This window comes from Bos indicus x Bos taurus, chromosome 10, assembly GCF_003369695.1.
Source record: "Bos indicus x Bos taurus breed Angus x Brahman F1 hybrid chromosome 10, Bos_hybrid_MaternalHap_v2.0, whole genome shotgun sequence".
NCBI classification, from domain to species: Eukaryota; Metazoa; Chordata; class Mammalia; order Artiodactyla; family Bovidae; genus Bos; species Bos indicus x Bos taurus.
The window spans coordinates 73,116,482-73,136,574 of NC_040085.1; the positions used below are offsets into that span (position 1 = coordinate 73,116,482).

A 20,093-nucleotide genomic window follows, 5' to 3' on the forward strand; every position below is an offset into this window, starting at 1 on the left:
GCAGTTGTGGAGTCAGCACCCGAGAGCACGTGCCTCCTTAAATTTTTTGCCCTCAGCTTCTTAGTCTCAAGGAGTCTTTAGTCCGCTGAGTCTTAGTCCCAACCCAGGGTTGTAGTGTCCTCTGAATTAGCTAGTGCTTCTGACAGCCTGTGGGATGCCCAACCACGCTGTAGTAGAATTTAGGAGTCTTAGAAGCTCACTTCCCAGAAAAAGGATGAACTGCCTCTCACTTGAAGATCAGAAATTGAGGTCTTTTCTATGCAATCAGGGACTTTGCAGGTGGTTCAGTGGTAAAGAATCCATCTGCCAGTGCAGGAGACTAAGGAGACCCAGGTTCGATCCCTGGGTCAGGAAGATCCCCTGGAGGAGAAAATGGCAACTTGCTCTACTATTCTTGCATGGACAGAGGAGCCTGGTGGGCTACAGTCCATGGGGTTGCAAAGAGTCGGAACTGATTTAGAGTGACTGAGCACGTAAGCCTGTGAAATCAATGATACATTTCCCATAAATGCAGATGTGGAAGGAAACGGACGACAGTGACTGAGGTCGCAGGCTCTGGATGTGATCTGCCTCTGGAGGGCTGTGCCCAGCCCGGGGCTCTGAACGTCTAACTAGCTCTCAGGTGATGAGATTGTGGTTGGTCAGGGACCAGAAGTGTCAGTTGCTCAGCTACTCTTGAGGGGAGACCAGCAATGTAAGTTGCAGGGCCCAATAAAAAATGAAAAGGTAGGCTCCTGGTTCAAAGATTCAGAACTTCAAGACATTGACAGCAGAGTATTATAACAATTGCCAGGCCTTTTGCCACTTACCTGAGCCTCATAGGGTTGTTGGGAGGATTAAGGGTCAGCCATGGAAAGCACTTTGAAAGCACCTATGCCTGGTAAATCCTTGATAGTGTTCGTGATCATTATTGCCTAGTCCCCAAAAGCCTTGCCTATCAGACCATGTGTTGGTATGCAGACCAACCTTCAGCTTACAGAAGAGGAAATGGAGCCCCACAGCAGGAGTTTGAAGAATAAACATTGGGTGGATGGATGACAGGCCTCCAGACATGAAACTACAGCCTTCCCTTCCGGTTGGCATTCTCGGTGGGGGGAGAATGTGATAACAGCACAAAGGTAACCCTGCATCTCAGAGATGCTGGGGAAAACCTGGACTGGATGCGGGAGGGTTGGCCCTATGTGAATACAAGGCTAACCATTGTATCGCTCACCTGTTGGACTTCTAGCCCAACCGGTAGGTTCTGAGCCCACTGGTAGGAGCATGGAATTATGCAGAAACAGCAGAGATGCCGTCAAACATGGGCCCTGAAACAGATCCAGGCTGCTGTGCTATGTGCATTTGTGATCTGCTTTTCATAGTTTCTCTGTCTCCTCTCTTATTGCCAGTTGCCACTTCTCATGCTGTCAGGGTGCCCCATCTCCACTGGCTACTCTGTAAATTGCTTACAATCTGATTAGACTCAGACAACTAACCTGGGTTATTAGATGGTGCTTTCAAAAAAGATAAGTGGTGTCTGAAAGCATTAGTGCTGTTATCCTGTGATGTCAATTTCTCCGGGCTTTTCCTTTCTTCCCTGATTTCTGATGGCGTGCTTTGTTTTGCAGATGAGTGAGGTTGCCAGATATTGAATTCTAGATGAATGAGTTATCACTGTAGCAATAAGGAAATTGATAGCAGGTTTTTAAAAATTACTGCCATCGTTACTGTTTTGGTTGTCATTATTAGGATTTTAAAAACTGACAGTAAGTTTCTGAGGTCTCTCTGAGAACCAGAGCAGCTCTTCCTTTCTATTCTAAGTCAGGGTAATCCGTGCTAAGATGGCAGTTGTACTTCTAGGGCCACCAGCAGGCAACTTATGTTGAGGACAGCCGGGTGCTGAGATGCCCAGACCTCAGCTTTGTGTACATCCCAAACCAGGGCACAGATCATGGCCACCTCCCCCCTCCCTCCCTCCTGTCTCCCTCTGACACCGCTCAGGTGTCTTGTCATTGGCTTAGGACAGGAGAAGTGGGTGAGGCTGGGGTCAACTGAGTCAGGCAGCCCTGAAGACAGAGCAAGGCAGTTGTTTTCTCCCAGAATGGACCTCCCCACCACGCTCTCCAGCATGACTCTGCTGGTCTCAGGGACCCCTCTTCCAAAGCCCCCCAGCTACCCCCAGACATAGCTGTGGCTCAGCCCTGTGCCTCACTGCAGTTTACTAGTAACGCTAATAGTAATAGCTGCCATATTTGGAGTTACATGCTAAGTGGTCCATTAATCCTAATAGCCCTACGGGGTAGGTGCTGTTTTTCTTTGCATTTACAGGTAAAGAAACAGAAGTAACTTGCCAAGGTTGTCCAGGTCTTGGTCCAGGAGTGGGATGATGAGTAAAATAAACAGACCTCCTGTTTACATGTGGCCCTTTTCTCTAAGACAGCATTAGCCAATAAAACCATCTTTGCTGATGGAAATGTTTTATATCTGCTCTGTCCGATACCACTAATGGTTATGGAGCACTTAAACTGTGGCTTAGTGTGAGGAACTGAAGTTTACATTTTATTTTAATTACGATTTATATAGCCACAGGTGACCAGTGGCTAGCAAATTGGACCACGTAGATCTTGACCTACACAAATCATCTTGTTTTCCAAATTAAAACTCAGGACCCAGGGTCCAATATATGGGAGTGGACATGTTGGGTAAAATATTTGAAGTTTAGAATGGATGCTCGGCTTCCCTGGTGGCTCAGTGGTAAAGAATCCACCTGCCAATGCTGGAGACATGGGTTTGATTCCTGGTTCAGGAAGATATCGCATGCCGCAGAGCACCTAAGCCCGTGTGCCACAAGTACTGAGCCTCTGCTCTAGAGCCCGTGTTCCGCAGCGAGAGAAGCCACGCAATGAGCAGCCTGTGCACTTCAATGAAGAGTAGCCCCCTCTGGCCGCAACTAGAGAAAAGCCCACACAGCAACAAAGTCCCAGCACAGCCAAAAATAAATGAATAAAATGTTTCTAAAAGTTATTCAGAGACTAGATGCTAATTCCTGGACACTAGGTCTATGCTCGACCCCCTTGTTGTTTTTCAGTCACTAAGTTGTGCCCAACGCTTTGCAATCCACGGACCGCAGCACACCAGCCTTCCCTGTCCTTCAGTATTCTCTGAGTTTGCTAAAATTCATGTCCATTGAGTCGGTGATGGAATCTAACCATTTGTCTTCTGCCACCCCCTTCTCCTTTTGCCCTCAATCTTTCCCAGCATCAGGGTCTTTTTCAATGAGTTGGTTCTTCGCGTCAGGTGGCCAAAGTATTGGAGCTTCAGCTTCAGAATCAGTCCTTCCAATGACTATTCAGTACTGATTTCCTTTAGGACTGACTGATTTGATCTTGCAGTCCAAGGGCCTCTCAAGAGTCTTCTCCAGCACCACAGTTCAAAAGCACAGCCTTGTCATAGCGAACAGGCTTGCATAATTCAATAAAGCTATAAGCCATACCGGGCAGGGCCACCCAAGATGGATGGGTCACAGTGAAGAGTTCTGACAAAACGTGGTCCACTGGACGAGGAAATGGGAACCCGCTCCAGTAGCTTTGCCTCAAGAAGCCTATGAACAGTATAAAAAGGCTTGAGCCCCAGCTTAGGCTTTAAATTCTCCTCTTTGGGACTTCCCTGGTGGTCTAACGTTAAGTCTCTGTGCTTCCATTGCAGGGGGTCCAGGTTCCAGCCCTGGTCAGGGAACTAGGATCCTGCATGTCATACAGCCAAAAAAAAAAAAGTAAAAATCTCCTCTTTCTCCTTCTTTCATGTATTTTTACTTCAAATCCTCACAGAAACTCTGTAAAGAAAATAATCTTACTCACTTTTTGCTGATGAGGCAACTGAGGCTCAGAAAGCTTAGTGGTGGCCAGGTCATGCCCCCACAGCTGTCTAGTTCCAAAGCCCGGCTCCACCCACTGGGCCACATTTCTGCTCCTTAGGCCTTTTGAAGTCAGTTCATCAGGACTCAAACCAGTCAATCCTAAGGAAATCGATTTTGAATACTCATTGGAAGGACTGATGCTGAAGCTCCAATACTTTGGACACCTGATGCAAAGAACTGACTCCTTAGAAAAGATCCTGATCCTGGGAAAGATTGAAGCCGGGAGGAAAAGGGGATGACAGAGGATGAGATGGTTGGATGGCATCACGGACTCAATGGACATGAGTTTGAGCCAGTTCTGGGAGATGGTGATGGACAGGGAAGCCTGGCGTGCTGCAGTCTATGGGGTCCCAAGGAGTTGGATACGACTGAGCAACTGAAGAATAACATCAAGGGTGGCCCAGTCCTCCCACAAAGCCTGGGGGCACAGCTGCTGTGAGAAACCCAGGTAAGGAAATCTCTGAGTTCAGCGACTGAGAAGCTACTGGTATATCTAGGAGAAGAAGGGAGCAGCCGGCCCACCCACAGAGCCCAACCTGCATCGCTTCCCCCACCCCCGTACACCCTTACATCCCCAACTGCATCTCCCGCGCAGCACCCTCGGGTGTCTTGTGGAAGCAGCCAGGAGAGGGCATGTGGGAGGTGCCATGTCCGGGGCCTGCCTCCTGCCTAAAATCTTTCCATGCTGTCCAAATTCTAGCAGTGACAGGTTGGTTTTCTCTCTCAAAATCTCATTCACTTGCTCTCTCTCTTTTCAAGAAGAAAATTCTTTGATAGATTGGTTTATGGGGAGGCAAAGGGGGTTTTGATAGGAAGGAGGGTCATTTGAAGGGTAGGGTTAGAGAGAAAGGCAGGTCTGGGTGGAGTTCCAGAATGGGCAAACGTTAGTCAAAAAGCCTGAAGACACAGCATTCCAGGGCAGGGGTCGGGGGTGGGGGGTGGGAGTGTTCAGGGGTTGGGGCCCGCGGGGGAGGGGGGGAAGCGCTGGCATGGGCGAGTGGAATAGGCAAAGAAGCAGGAGGGAAGATGGAGAACGCTGGCAGGCAGATCCGGAGAGGCACTGAAGGCGAACCCACTTAAGCTCCAGTTTGCTTCTCTCAGGCCTCTCCAGCCAGCCTGGCTCCCTCCTGCCCCAGGGCCCTTGCAGGTCCTGCTCCCAGTACCCCCAGGCCTCACGAGCTTCTGCCTGGTTCACCCCTCCTCTTCCTGCTTCAGCTCCCAGCTTATAGATCACTTTCTCAGGTCTATTAATAGTTCCAGACTTTGCATTGTATACATTGTAGGTTCTCACAGCATCTCCATGTGCTTAGCTCAGCTTCTAATTATTTACTTGTTAGGATTACTCTTTGGTTAATGTCTTCCTCCCTCATTGGAGTCTCAGCCTCACGAGAGCAGGGCCTGTGTGTGGTTTTACTCTTGCTTTTAGCCTCTCACTGTGATGCCTGTGATGCCACTGCATAAATATTGGCTGAAAACATTAAGCAATACAGATGAAGTTAGTCACCATCTACACAGAATTTTCTGCCCCTTTTCACAAAGAACTTGGGTTTGCCCAGACTGGTCACTAGAACCGTGATTTATCCATTCTCAAATGCCACCTTAACTTCTCTCATTTGCAGGAAAAAAATTTATATATAGGTTATAATGCTTTGGGTTGCAAGTAACCAAAAAGTCAACCAATGTTAGCTTAAACCCTAGGGAGATGTTTTTGTTACTTAACAACAAATCTTAGGACAGATGGTTTCAGAGTTGATTCAGTGGCTTAATGCTGCCATGGAAAGCCAGGCTATTCCCACTTTTTCTGCCCTGTCATCGTCAGTGTATTTGCAGCAACAAACATCACAGTCTCTCAAAACAGTATCCCAAACTGGATGGAAAGGGGCAAAAAGGGGTTGGGAAGGTATTTGTTTCCAGGATTGAATTTACAAAACTAAGCAGCTGTCTATATAAACCTCTAGGATAGTACTTACAGCATGGCAATATAGTTCTTTCCTGACCCATGACCACCCCTTCCATTTCCTCCCCAACCCGCTTCTTCGAAACAGAGACTGTACTATAGGAATTTCCTCTACCAGCCCCGAGCGCAGTCCAGGCTCTCTTGGTGCTCATAGAATGGAGAGCCCTTAAGGGGGCCAAGAGAGAGGGGTGGGGAGGGGCCACAGAGCGGGGAAGGGCTGTGCCCATTGCCAGACTGGGGAACCCAGAGGGAAAGTGGGGTAGCACAGGAAAGAGGACTTAAGAAAAGGCTGGAGAGAGTTGTGGCAAATATTGGCACAGTCGGAGGGCTCTGCAAAAAAGGGAAGAGTGTGGATACTAAGGTTTGTGCCAACGCAGCTTTGCTCAGGTCCCAGCAGTTTCCTCCATCTCAGTGTGTGTTGTTCCTCCCAGGGAGCGAGTGTGAGGCCGTCAGTCTACTCAGAAGCATCCGAGTGCAAGGGAGCCCTTGGAGGCTGTTTCTGATGGCTCCAGCAATAGTTGGAGCAATTCCAGGATTTTAAATCCCCCTCTTCTCAGCTGTTATGCTCCAATGGAATTGAATGCTCAGCACCAGGCAGGGGAGACAAGCTGATATATTGGGGGTAATTAAGAGAGAAGGCAGTAGAACCAATCTCCCAGCCCCATCTTCCTTCCCATGTCCGTTCTCAGCATCCGGCACCCTCCTCAGTCTTGGGTCCCAAGCTGCTGAAGGGCATTGGGGGCAAAGCTGACAGGGTCAGGCTGGCTCTCAGGGCACCATCAGATCAGGAAGGCCGTGCCCACTGTTGTGACCCCATCGTGTGCTTGGGACTTGGTCCCCTGTGGTCCTAGCCCAGCTTCCCTCCGTTGCATCCCCCCTCCCATTGCCCTAATTCTTCCCAAGTCCCACTTTGGGAGGAGGGACATCATCCCAACTGTCTCAACTGCTTTGCCTTGCCTGGGGAGACAAAGTTTCATATTCAGATGAAACCATTTTAATGGTTGGCTTATGCTGCCCCAAACAAGATGTCTCTAAGTGGTTTCTCAAAATAACACATCCCAAACCAAAATACACTCCACATCAAACATCTAGAATGTTCAGTATGACTCAGATTACCTTTTCCTGTGGAAAGATCATCAGAGCAGTGGCCTCTAGGACATTCTTCACACAAGGGAGAAAATTGTTGGGTCTGAGAGCATCTCAGCCAAGCTCCTGAGGAGGGAAGAAGATTGAACTTTGCCCTTGGGGTTTTCAATGGTCTCAGCAGAGTTAGGAACCAAAGATGGGGGCCATGGCTGTGAGACCTTTGAGAGTACGAGAGGGGGCTTCTCTGGTGGTCCAGTGGTAAAGAATCATGTTGTAATGCAAGGGACACGGGTTTAGACCCTGGTCTGGGAAGATCCCATGAGCCGAGGGGCAGCTGAGCCCGAGTGCCACAACTACTGAAGCCCATGCACCCTAGAGCCGGTACTTTGCAATGAGAGAAGCCACCGCGATGAGAAGCCCATGCATTGCAACTAGAGTGGCCCCTGCACGCCACAACTAGAGAAAGCCCTCTTGCATCAACAAAGACCCAGCACAACCAAAAATAAATTAAAAAAAAAAAAAAAAACCTCTGATGTGTAAAAAAAAAAAGTATGGGCTCTCATGTAACTAGCTTTGCCAAAGGTTTCATTATCTGCTGCCCCCTTCACTATGAGGGTAATCAGTCAGCCCCTCAAATGGCCAAGTGGGATTACCTTCAGCAGCAGCAGAGAAAGGGCAGGCTGGGTGCTGGTTTGGGTGGGGGAGTCCAGAGTAAAGAGGACTTGAAAGTCTGCAGACTCCCGAGGTTCATTCAATCTTGGAAGCAAAGACAACTCCGAGCAATTCTAGAATCCTAGGCCTGAGGTGTGTCTAGGGGGCCAGGACCACCATGAGAAGAGGGGAGGGGGCAGGCAAGCGGAGCGGAGAGGCCGTCATTTTCCAGCTGCGCTCTCCAGTCCTCTGGCTGGAGCAAAGACCCCAGGTCCTGGAGCAGTCGGAACTCTGCACGCTTCTCTGGGCGCCAGGAGCCTTTTTCACTTATAAGGAGAAACTAAATGAGTCAAAGGAATCGGAAAGATGGAGTATGGGAGGTGATGCATGATACAGGATGCTCGAGGCTGGTGCACTGGGATGACCCAGAGGGATGGTATGGGGAGGGAGGTGGGAGGGGGGGTTCAGGATGGGGAACACGTGTACACCCGTGGCGGATTCATGTCGATGTATGGCAAAACCAATACAATATTGTAATTAGCCTCCAATTTAAATAAATTTATATTTTAAAAAATGGCTGAAGACAATAGGAGGTAGGGGGCGTACTCAAGCAGAAAGCCTGCACTCTGATGTTTGTAATAGTGCCTTGTAACGAATGCACTATCCAAACGCTATTTAAAAATTGTGTTTTCTATTATGAGAAGAGCTTCTGCCTCGTGGCCGCTAGGGGGCAGCCGAGTCCCACGCGGTTGAGATGGTTTCCGCGCGGAAGGCACACCTTGGTGTGCCAAGATGAGGACAAGAGGGGCAGCCCTGCGGAGACGCCCCCATCCACGGACCTAGGGGCTCGGAGGCGAAGCTCAAGTAGGCCACTTTTGCTGGAGGCTTGCTTCCTTGCTCTCTGCAACCCCCACGCACGCCCCGAACTCACTCAGAGCTTCCTGTCTGCCCCCGCCAGCCCCACGCAGAGGCTGTCCCCCACAGAACGCCTGCTAGGACTGGCCCGCCCCATCCAATTTCAGTTCTTATTTTCTCGGGTTCTACTATAACACTGGCTCATCTGAGAAACTCATTTATGCTGAATGGCAGATGACTAAATGTACTGTTTAGCCCATTAAGGGATATCCAAGCTGAGAGTGCTGTGCAGTGCTGTGCTTAGTTGCTCAATCGTGTCTGACTCTTTGCGACCCCATGAACTGTAGCCCTCCAGGCTCCTCTGTCCATGGGGATTCTCCAGGCAAGGCTACTGGAGTGGGTTGCCATGCCCTCCTCCAGGGATCTTCCCAATCCAAGGATGGAACCCAGGTCTCCCCATTGCAGGTGGATTCTTTACTGTCTGAGCCACCAAGGAAGTCCAAGAATACTGGAGTGGGTAGCCTATCCCTTCTCCAGGGGAACTTCCCCACCCAATCCAACCGGGGTCTCCTGCATTGCAGGCTGATCCTTTACCAGCCGAGCCACCAGGGAAACCCAAGCAGAGGGTGTTTGATCCCTAATATATTGTCACCCTGCTTATTTAACTTACATGCAGAGTACATCATGAGAAACGCTGGGCTGGAAGAAGCACAAGCTGGAATCAAGATTGCTGGGAGAAATATCAATAAACTCAGATATGCAGATGACACCACGCTTATGGCAGAAAGTGAAGAGGAACTAAAAAGCCTCTTGATGAAGGTGAAAGTGGAGAGTGAAAAAGTTGGCTTAAAGCTCAACATTCAGAAAATGAAGATCATGGCATCTGGTCCCATCACTTCATGGGAAATAGATGGGGAAACAGTGGAAACAGTGTCAGACTTTATTTTTTGGGCTCCAAAATCACTGCAGATGGTGACTGCAGCCATGAAATTAAGATGCTTACTCCTTGGAAGGAAAGTTATGACCAACCTAGATAGCATATTGAAAAGCAGAGACATTACTTTGCCAACAAAGGTCCGTCTAGTCAAGGCTATGGTTTTTCCAGTGGTCATGTATGGATGTGAGAGTTGGACTGTGAAGAAAGCTGAGTGCCAAAGAATTGATGCTTTTGAACTGTGGTGTTGGAGAAGACTCTTGAGAGTTCCTTGGACTGCAAGGAGATCCAACCAGTCCATTCTAAAGGAGATCAGCCCTGGGATTTCTTTGGAAGGAATGATGCTAAAGCTGAAACTCCAATACTTTGGCCACCTCATGCGAAGAGTTGACTCATTGAAAAAGACTCTGATGCTGGGAGAGATTGGGGGCAGGAGGAGAAGGGGATGACAGAGGATGAGATGGCTGGATGGTATCACTGACTCAATGGACATGAGTCTCAGTGAACTCTGGGAGTTGGTGATGGACAGGGAGGCCTGGCGTGCTGCGATTCATGGGGTCATAAAGAGTCGGACACGACTGAGTGACTGAACTGAACTGAATTGAAAATAACCACTACCCTGGTGACTCAGTGGTAAAGAATCTGCCTGCCAATCAAAAGACACAGGTTCTATCCCTGGGTCAGGAAGATCCCCTGGAGAAGAGAATGGCAACCCACTCCAGTGTTCTTGCCCGGGAAATCCCATGGATAGAGGGATGGAGGAGCCTGGCCAGTCACTAAAGAGGCAGACATGACTTAGTGACTAAAGAACAACAAAATAACCAGACAGTCATTACTATATTCTACTGGGGTAAAGACAAGAGAAACTGCCCAGGGGAATGGAATAGACTTTACAGAAAGAGACTGAAGTTATTTAAGGACTTGATGTAAGGTGACTGGGTGTCAGCACAAGGCTATTAGAAAGAATCACTATTTTACAAGTATCATCTAAATCCTGGGACATCAGCATGGATCAGAATTAGCTTATATCCATATTTTTCACACCATGTACTACAATACATTTCAAATGGGCGATAAAAAGCCAGAGTAGGAAATGGAAAAGCAAATGTGTTTCAACTGTGATGAGGAGAAAACATTTTGACTATTGATGAAAGAGATATCAGGGACAGGATGGATGGATCCAAATGTGTTGTTAAAAGCCTTTTGTGCCACAGAATGTAATAAAGCCAACACAAAAACGAAAGCCACAGAAGAGGGGGAAATATACGTGGCAAATAAAGCTTTCTATCCAAAATAGCTAAGGAATTGATGTAACTATAAAAGGCCAGGATCCTGCTCCTTTTTTGAGAAGCAGTCAAAGGAAATGAGTGGATAGTTTACACACAAAGCCTTACATCGAAAAATGACCAGCTCCATTATAAATCTTGAACTTGCAATATGGACAACTTTTATATTGCTACAAAAATCAATTTAAAGGCTAAAAGTTAATGTTTAATTATTCAAATTCCCTTGAGACTAATTTGGGAAAAACTACAAAACAATGCCTAGCCTTTGATTCTGTATTCTTTCTTTTAAGAAAATGTCTAAAGAAAATTATGCAAAAGGAAAAACATTATTTCTACCAGATCTTCATTGCAGTATTATTTAAATAGAAAGCAATAGATAGCAATCACTTGCATAGTGATTTCTTAGTACTCCTTGAAGCGGGGTCTTAGGCTCCTCTACAGCAGAATCATCTAGGAGGCTTGTCCAAATGCAGATTTGGGGGCCACGTTTCAGACCTCCTTCATCAGAATCTCTGAAGGGCACCTGGGAATATTCATTTTATCAAGCAGGCCAGATGACTCATAACTACACTGAAATTTAAGAACCACCGAACGGAAAGCAAACTGCAGACCACGGGAACATTGAGAGGACGAGACAGCGTTTCAGGTGACAGACCCTGTGCCTGCATAAAGCTGGATAGAAGGCTCAGTGATGACTGCAGAGGACTCAAAGCCCATGGGCAGCCCACGCCCCACGTGAGACGCCCACAGAGCAGTGGCCACAACAGGGTAAAATCGCTGATGCCCTTGGCGCTCGTCATGTTGTGTTTTGTTTTAGACAGTGTTTACAAGATTCATCGTGGTCATACAAGTTTTTCACTGATTCGTCAAACTCCCATGAAGGGCACTCGAAAAGTTAAGTGCTGTGTCTCATAGGGAACTCAGCCTGGTGCTCTGTGATGACCTAGAAGGGTGGGATGAGGGGAGGCTGGGAGGGAGGCCCAAGAGGGAGCGGCTATATGTATGCACATAGCTGATTCATGTCGATGGACAGCAGAAGCAAACGCAGCACTGTAAGGCAACTGTACCCCAGTTGAAAAAAACAAACGTTGACCAAGAATCTCCATGGTTCCTGCCTCGAGCCATTCCTGCCTGGATGTCACCCCCTCTCCCTTTCTTCCCTTGGACCCCAGCCTCTGGGCAATAACAGGCCCTTTCTGCCTTGGATTCGATCCAAAGCCTCACATCCCACTGACTGTCACCCCACTGCTTCCTTGGCTGTGTCCAGTGTTTGCGGCTGCGGGGATGTAGTCCTCTCATTAAGACACATTTTTGCAACAAACTGGGGGTGGGGGCAGGGAGAGCTTAGCAGGCAGCTTGTTGGAGACTGTTAGATATTCCCTTTTCAGGGTGAGGAAGGGAGACAGGTCTGATGGGGTGAGTTGCTAATGCAGTTCTGAGCATCTGTGGCTCCCAGGGGGCTTACTTCCCAGCGGGCTGATCCCCGAGGTACAGAAATGCCACTAGAGATCTGCTTCCCACAGAAGCCGCCTTCCTGGAACCAACATATCCATTCTTGCCCGGAGCCTTGGGGCTTCTTGCCAAGATCTATGGATGTCACAAGAAACTGCTGTCTGGTCAAGGTTGGCCAACCTCCCTTAAGAAGGTTGGGCAAATGCCCAGGACACCAGGCGCCTGCGTGGGACGGGGGAACCCGTTATGGAACAGCCAGGGAATAGTGGGAGCCAGACTTTGCTCAGCGACATACCTAAGATTCGAATCTTGATGTTCTGCAGCCCCGAGGGAGTACAAATTCCTCCTTTCATACTAGCGCATGTGTTCCCTGGCCCTGAAATACCAGTCCTCACCCGAATCTGGCTATCTCACAGCTGTGTCCTCTAGGTGGTACCCAGTCTTGGGCATCCGTGTATGGTTCAGCAGAGCAGCTCCTTTTCCATGAAGGAGACCAGGCTGGGGAAAGACACCTGACTCAGGACACCAGAGTCGGTACTGGGAGTTGTCACTTTGTTCCCAGCCTCCATCCAACACCCTATAACCTCTCTGTCACCTTCAGCCCTTTTGGAGGTCTTTCCCACAGGTTCAGAAACCAGCCCAGAGGGTAGATTCTGTACTTTGCCAGCCTCTTGTGCAGTGAGCCAGCCCCTCAAGGGAGAGAACAGAGGAGCAGAAGCCGGAGGGGCGAGAGAGACACTATTGTGACTTTCAGAATGGACTTTTCATCTTCCATCCAGAAGCAGTTGAGTACCAAATGCTGTGCCAGGAAGCTACAACCGAGAACAGACAGACCCCCTGCCTTCATGGAAATTATAGTCTGGTGGAGGCGGCAGAAGATAAACAAGTCAGCAAAGTCACGAAGTGACATTTATATTGTAATGAGTGCTCAGAAGGAAATAAGCAGGTGCTGTGGTAGAAAATAAAGTGAAATTCTGTTTCAGAAAGGAGGGTCAGGGACGCCCCTGCTGAGTTGAGCCTGGGTGACCCGAAGCTGTTGACTGGGAACAGAACCTGCCAAGGGATCAGAAGGCCCTGAGGAAGAAAAGGGCGTGGTGGGTTCCAGGAACTGCAGGTTCATCAGTGCTGGGGTTCGCTGAGTGAGGGCAAGACCTGTGGCTTAAGATGCTTGGATGGGCAGGGGCCAGACCAGTCAGGCCAAGTTGAGGAATTTGTATTTTTGTCTATGTAAAATGGGAGATCATTGAAGGCTTTTAACCAAGTGACATGATCTGGTTTAAATGTTCAAGCTGCACTGTGGCTGTAGGTCTGAGAATAGGCTTCAGGGGCTACAGTGGAAAAAATGAGAGCACTTAGGAACCTCTGCAGTGTCCAGGTGAGAGAGGATGTTGCATAGACTCGCTGGTGGAGTGGAGGGGAAGGGGTGGAGCTTGTTGGACCCTGGAGTGAGGGGTGGGGAGGAATTGAGACTGAATCTCAGACTTGCAGCTTGAGCCACTTGACGGTGGGTGGTGCCAGTCACCAAGGTGGGGAGGACCTTAAGAGGGAGGGCGACAGGGAGTGGGGGTTGGGGACAGGACGAGGTCCTCAGGCTTGTCCTGACTCCAAAGTCAGAAGTCATTACCCCATGTTCCTTCCCAGCCTCTCCTGTGAGAGGCTGTGAACCTCACAGCCTATGAACGAGGTCTGTGAACGTCGTTTTCCAGGCTGAGAGAAGCAGACTGGGCCCAGTGAGTCAAGAGTCGGTGCTGAGAGATGACAACAAGGAGCCAGTTTGGGTCCTTCTGCACCCAGCCTGGCTCTCTCTTTCCTAGTCCAGCTATGAAACCCCTTCCCAAACACCTCGCCAAGGCCACTTTGAGGCACCTTGGTAACCACTCCCAGGACAGGAGGCTCTGGCTCCAAGATATTTTGTCCCATCCCTAGTGCTTTTTCCAGTGCCCCTTCCTGGTCAGCATCTAAAGGGTGGGGTGCTCTTACGCTGGGGCAGGAACCTAGGAAGCAGAGACAGGGCTGGGTGTTGGTTTCAGCTCCTACCTGGCTGGGCCCATTACTTCCCTTCTCTGAGAAATTTACATTTCTGACTACAAAATGGAACACAATCCCCCCTTTATTTTGTGTGTTAGTTGCTCAGTCATGTCTGACTCTATGACATGGAGTGTAGCCTGCCAGGCTCCTCTGTCCATGGAATTCTCCAGACAAGAATACGGGAGTGGGTTGCCTTTCCCTTCTCCGGGGGGAGGGGGTTAGGAATGGGGGCTTTAGAGTCAGGAGGACCTCAGTTCCAATCCCAGCTAGCTGTGTGATGTTGGCAGGTCAGTCTCTAAGCTGCAGCCATGTCACCTTCAAAAGGGAAACATTAAACCCCTTTCCTATGGGACTCTTGAGAGGATAAAACGAGATTATGGAGGCCAAGGGCCTTACGTACCCTTAGCATCACTGTAAATGCTCGCTGGTGTTATTGTGTTGCTGTTGAACATTGACTGATGAAGAACATCCATAAAGGGACAAGGACAGGTGCCAGTTTCCCTAAGACAGGTGGGAAATTATAGGATCTGGACAATGAGTTTTCATCTACATACGTCAAGTTTTAGACACACACACACTTTTAATCTGACCTCTGCAGAGTTAGGCAAGTCCAAGGTCAACTGAATATTACTTTGTGACTTCATTTTTGGTCTGTGCCTTAGTGAACTTACCTGCAAAATGCAAATAAAAATCATTTCTATCTCATGGGGTTGCTGTGAAACTTAAGTGAGCTAGCTTGTTAAACACTAAGTATATAAAGTGTTTAAAATAGTGTCAGGAACAGGCTCTTGTTCATATTTTAGTAGCAGCAGCAGCAGCAGTGATGGTAGTGGTAGCAGAGTAGTAGCAATAGTAGCAGTAATGGTAGTAGAGAAGGCGATGGCAACCCACTCCAGTCCTCTTGCCTGGAGAGTCCCATGGGTGGAGGAGCCTCGTGAGCTGCAGTTCATGGGGTCACGAAGAGTCGGACACGACTGAGAGACTTCACTTTCACTTTTCATTTTCATGCATTGGAGAAGGGAATGGCACCCCACTCCAGTACTCTTGCCTGGAGAATCCCAGGGACGGGGGAGCCTGGTGAGCTGCCATCTATGGGGTCTCACAGAGTCGGACACGACTGAAGCGACTTAGCATCAGTAGCAGCGGCGGCAGCTATAGTAACCGAAGCAGCAGTGGTAGTACCAGCAGTAATAACAGAAGTAGTAAAAGTTGTTCAGTCACTGAGTTGTGTCTGACTCTTTGTGACCCCATTGACTGGAGCACACCAGACTCTTCTGTCCCCCATTATCTCCCAGAGTTTGCTCAAACTCATGTTTATTGACTCAGTGATGCTATCTAGCCATCTTATCCTCAGTCGCCCCCTTCTCCTCCTGCCTTCAATCTTTTCCAGCATCAAGGTCTTTTCCAATGATTCAGATGTGACGACATCAGATGGCCGAAGTTTGGAGCTTCAGCTTCAGCCTCAGTCCTTCCAAGGAGTACTCAGGATTGATTTCCTTTAGGATTGATTGGTTTGATCTCCTTGCAGTCCAAGGGACTCTCAAGAGCCTTCTCCAGAACCACAGTTCAAAAGCATAAATTCCTCAGTGCTCAGCCTTCTTTAGCAGCTGTGATAGCAATAATGGTAGTAGCAGTATTAATAGTAGGAGCAGTAGGTTTTCATCAGCATGACTTAGGGTGAAATGTCTCTTTACTGTGGTAGATGCTTCCATTTTCTCATCAAAAGAAGAAATGAATGACTATTCACAGAACTGATAATTCTGGACAAAGGTGCAAAGCTGAAAGATTCATCCATCCTACCACATAAGAGCTTGAAGATGGATCTGGGAGCATGTGAAATTCAATAGTCACCAAACTCTAGGCATCAGAGGTGGATGTCTACAATGCTGTTTTCTCCAGGATAGGGCAATATGGGGAAAAAAAATAACAACTAGTTGGTTTTTCTTAAATCTAAATTTACTCCATTTTTCAACTTTGAGATTTTCATCCTTCAGACATTTGGTGTTGAAATAGTCTTTCTTTTATAAAATGTTGGTGATAGTTTTTGGTGATGTGACTGTTTGATGATCCATACTGGTGGATGTGACTGGTGATGATCCATACTGGTTCATGAAACCCCAAATCTGAAAACCACTGGTCTTTTTTACAAATGGGGAAACTGAGATAAGGGGAAGGAGTGACTTGCCCAAGGTCACAAGTTTTGTGGTTTGTGACAGAGCCAGGGCTGGAACCTGAGTGTCCTGACTCCCAGGCCAGTGCTTTTCTCACTGGACTCTTCCGTGGCTCATTTAGGACTCTTTCACTTTCTTTTGCCTTAAGCAAAAGAGAAATTCAAAAAGACTTCCAACTAGAAAAAAGGAGAAATAGACTCTTGACAGGAAAAAAAGCTTTGAATGTTCATGAAATCACTGGAAATAGACCCCCATCACAACCAGAGGAGAGGAGTACATCATGACAACCAGCCAAGAGGAGATACCCCTCGTCCAAGGTAAGGAGCAGTGGCTGCGCTTTGCTGGAGCAGCCGTGAAGAGATACCCCACGTCCAAGGTAAGAGAAACCCAAGTAAGATGGTAGGCACTGAGAGAGGGCATCAGAGGGCAGACAGACTGAAACCACAATCACAGACAACTAGCCAATCTGATCACATGGACCACAGCCTTGTCTAACTCAATGAAACTAAGCCATGCCGTGTGGGGCCACCCAAGACGGACGGGTTATGGTGGAGAGGTCTAACAGAATGTGGTCCACTGGAGAAGGGAATGGCAAACCACTTCAGTATTCTTGCCTTGAGAACCCCATGAACAGTATGAAAAGGCAAAAAGATAGGACACTGAAAGATGAACTCCCCAGGTTGGTAGGTGCCCAATATGCTACTGGAGATCAGTGGAGAAATAACTCCAGAAAGAATGAAGGGATGGAGCCAAAGCAAAAACAATACCCAGCTGTGGATGTGACTGGTGATAGGAGCAAGGTCCGATGCTGTAAAGAGCAATATTGCATAGGAACCTGGAATGTCAGGTCCATGAATCAAGGCAAATTGGAAGTGGTCAAACAGGAGATGGCAAGAGTGAATGTTGACATTCTAGGAATCAGCGAACTGAAATGGACTGGAGTGGGTGAATTTAATTCAGATGACCATTATATCTATATCTAAGGACAGAAATCTCTTAGAAGAAATAGAGTAGCCATCATGTCAACAAAAGAGTCCGAAATGCAGTACTTGGATGGAGTCTCAAAAACGACAGAATGATCTCTGTTGGTTTCCAAGGCAAACCATTTAATATCACGGTAATCCAAGTCTATGCCCCGAACAGTAACGCTGAAGAAGCTGAAGCTGAATGGTTCTATGAAGACCTACAAGACCTTCTAGAACTAACACCCCAAAAAGATGTCCTTTTCATCATAGGGGACTGGAATGCAAAAGTAGGAAGTCAAGAAACACCTGGAGTAACAGGCAAATTTGGCCTTGGAGTACAGAATGAAGCAGGGTAAAGACTAATAGAGTTTTGCCAAGAGAATGCACTGGTCATAGCAAACACCCTTTTACAACAACACAAGAGAAGTCTCTACATATGGACAGTACATCATGTGTACTATGCAGAGTACATCATGAGAAACGCTGGGCTGAAAGAAGCATAAGCTGGAATCAAGATTTCCGGGAGAAATCTCAATAACCTCAGATATGCAGATGACACCACTCTTACGGCAGAAAGTGAACAACTAAAGAGCCTCTTGATGAAAGTGAAAGAGGAGAGTGAAAAAGTTGGCATAAAGCTCAACATTCAGAAAACTAAGATCATAGCATCTGGTCCCATCACTTCATGGGAAATAGATGGGGAAACAGTGGCTGACTTTATTTTGGGGGGCTCCAAAATCACTGCAGATGGTGACTGCAGCTATGAAATTAAAAGATGCTTACTCCTTGGAAGGAAAGTTATGACCAACCTAGACAGCATATTAAAAAAGAGAGACATTACTTTGTCAACAAAGGTCCATCTAGTCATGGCTATGGTTTTTCCAGTGGTCGTGTATGAGTTGGACTATATTAAGAAAGCTGAGCACTGAAGAATTGATGCTTTTGAACTGTGGTGTTGGAGAAGACTCTTGAGAGTCCCTTGGACTGCAAGGAGATCCAACATGTCCATCCTAAAGGAGATCAGTCCTGGGTGTTCATTGCAAGGACTGATGTTGAAGCTGAAATTCCAGTACTTTGGCCACCTCATGCGAAGAGCTGACTCATTTAAAAAGACCCTGTTGCTGGGAAAGATTGAGGGCAGGAGGAGAAGGGGATGACAAAGGATGAGATGGTTGGGTGGCATCACTGACTCAATGGACATGAGTTTGGATAAACTCTGGCAGTTGGTGATGGACAGGGAGGCCTGGTGTGCTGCGGTTCGTGGGGTCGCAAAGCGTCAGACACAACTGAGCAACTGAATTGAACTGAACACAACCAGAGTTTCCCCTCTCTGGTTCAAAACCCATCATTAGACTTGCCCAGATTCCTAGCCTCCATCCCGCCCCACCCCTCCAACATACACACCCCGTCCCCCCACACACAAACACACATAAAACACATTCATCTGCACCCTCATATACACACACACAGAGACTCCTCATTCTGATCAGTCCCTGAGGACCCAGACTTTGCCTCACTCACCCTGACTCACGCCTTTTCTCAGGAGGCACCAGCCTGGAATGTCTAATCTACCCCACATTAAACCCATCTCACTTCTTCCTCAGGGACAGAGTTACCTCCCTAGCAAAGGTCATCATAACACACTGTCCCCAGGAGCCTTTGAGACAGGACTTATTGGCTGAGTAGTTATGCCTTTCTGCATTTTCTTTACTGTGTTGTTGACAATCTGCACACATCCAGAGAACTAAAAATAAATAGCAGGAGGGCTGACTTGTTTGAAGCTGGGTCAGTGTTTATTTTCTCAAAGATTGAACTTCCTTGATGTGGATGTAAAGCTACATGAAATGGGCCTTGGATGCATGGACTGTGGCCTGTGTTTTAAATATACAGACAGGGAGGATTTGCCCTGAAAATCTTAACTGTGGAATCCCTGTCTCACTCACCTTGCCCCACTCCCAGGTTAGGTCTAGGGCATCGTAGACACACTCCACGAATCTTCTACTTTGTCCCCGTGCTGCGATTCTACTTCTCCCCCTGCCTTGACACACTGAGCCAATGGACACCCTTCTCGAGGCCTTACTGTCCCCATCTGGCAAGTGGGTCAGTGAAATAGAATGGGGGGAACGATGGCAGAATATTGATCTTAACTGTTTTAGTGTCTTAAGGATAGAAGTGGTTTGTGACAAAAGAGAGATGAAGTCCTTTCTGGTGGTGATGACCTCGCCACAAGAACATGCCTCTCGCCAAGGATCTCCTTCATCCCTCTCCAGAATAGAAAACACAGGAAGAAATGCCTGGTTCTTATTTCGTGGATGTGAAATGCCCAGGATGCTATTCAATCACCACCACTTTTAGCCATGCATAAACAGTAGTTTTGTGTGTTGGCTGCTCTATTGTCCTCTGCCAGGCTATGAGGAAAAACAAGCTTCCAGAAGGATGCTCCTTCAGATGGAAGCACCACTGAAAGTACCCTATGCCAAGGTGAATGGAAAACCATCCCAATAAACACATTTTGCATACGAAAAAAGAGAAAAAGACAGATGAAAAGCCAGTCCTCCAAGACCTTGACTCCCTTTCTTTCTTATTCTTTCCAGCTAGAGATTAAAATGCCTGGGCTCCAGCCCCCAGACTCAAGACCCCTGGCAGTGAGCCCAGGTAACCACCATATGCTCAGAGCTATCTCTTCTGTAGGTTCCATTTACAAAGCAGTAACGCCAAGGAAAGGGCCATGTGTAACTTACTCCCTAAATCCTCAGTGCCAGCTTCTCCAGTAGGCTCAATAGACAAGGTTCCTAAAGTCCTGGCTTGGTTAA

At 47.8% G+C, this 20,093-nt stretch overlaps 1 pseudogene; it reads left to right on the forward strand.

The window, feature by feature from the left end:
* Positions 1-19,513: 19,513 nt before the first annotated feature.
* On the forward strand, positions 19,514-19,744 carry LOC113899535 (annotated as a pseudogene).
* Positions 19,745-20,093: the final 349 nt, after the last annotated feature.